The sequence below is a fragment of the Eschrichtius robustus genome, chromosome 11, assembly GCF_028021215.1.
Source record: "Eschrichtius robustus isolate mEscRob2 chromosome 11, mEscRob2.pri, whole genome shotgun sequence".
Taxonomy (NCBI): domain Eukaryota; kingdom Metazoa; phylum Chordata; class Mammalia; order Artiodactyla; family Eschrichtiidae; genus Eschrichtius; species Eschrichtius robustus.
In genome coordinates this window covers 13,559,719-13,560,610 of record NC_090834.1, presented here as the reverse complement: position 1 = coordinate 13,560,610, position 892 = coordinate 13,559,719, and the positions used below count along the sequence as shown (strand labels likewise).

The 892-nt window shown below is 48.3% G+C and overlaps 1 non-coding gene across 1 annotated transcript; it reads left to right on the top strand.

Moving 5' to 3' along the window:
- Positions 1 to 406: 406 nt before the first annotated feature.
- LOC137772742 (small nucleolar RNA SNORA76) lies at positions 407 to 566 on the top strand. The gene has a single exon (XR_011075547.1). It is a non-coding gene; the product is annotated as a small nucleolar RNA SNORA76 (small nucleolar RNA).
- The last annotated feature ends 326 nt before the right edge of the window (positions 567 to 892 follow it).

Sequence of the window (892 nt, the reverse complement as noted above, 5' to 3'; positions counted from 1 at the left end):
TAGTACAACAAGGAAAAAATGAACAATCCTTCATTTTAGTGGAAGATTTCAATGCACCTGTCTTGATTATTGATAAGTAGAAAAATATATATCAGCAATGGTATAATGAATGGAAGCACAACACAGACTTTTTCTAATGGACCTATATAAAATTTGGCATCGAACAGTCAGAAAACATTTTTTTTCCCCAAGCATACACGGAACATTCATAAAAATTCATGATAAAATTTCCCTACATATTTTAAAGTGTAAGCATTATAATAGACTCTCTGTTTACAAAACAATTCAATAGAAGTTTATAACAAAAGGACAATTTAAAACATTTTCTATACATTTGGGAAAAAAAACCAAAACCTGTCTCATGAATCAAGAAGAAAGCATCGCATAAATTTAGAAGTAATTAAACGCGCTTCCTTTGAGCCCTCGCCGCGCCTGCGCGTGGCGCCGGGCGGGTGGGGCGGGGGTGGGGGGGGTGTCAGGCTGCTGCGCCGGAGCAGCACGCGCTTGCGCTTACCTGGGGCCGTCTGACCCCGCGGCGGCGGCCTTTTTAACCGCGAGCTAGACGGCGGCCCTGGGCTGCCGGGGTTGGGGGCTGGGGAAGACGTCGGGGGTCCTGCAGTCTCTGCTTATTCCTGTGCCTGTCCTGTGAGTCCGAGTGTCCTCTCCGTGGAAATCAGTGAGACGGGCAGGTTCATTTAACCGCGGCGTGGAGGGCGTCTGCAGGGAGGGGAGATGAGAATCCGGCTGTGGCCTTGAACAGACTGAGTGAGGGCCGTAGTGCACTTGACACGAACTGGCTCCCGGTCTTGAGCTGCATGGGCTGAACTCGTCTGGCTGCGGTGTATTCGCGGACTACTTAGAAAAACCGCCGTTTAGGGTCAACTGCTTATTT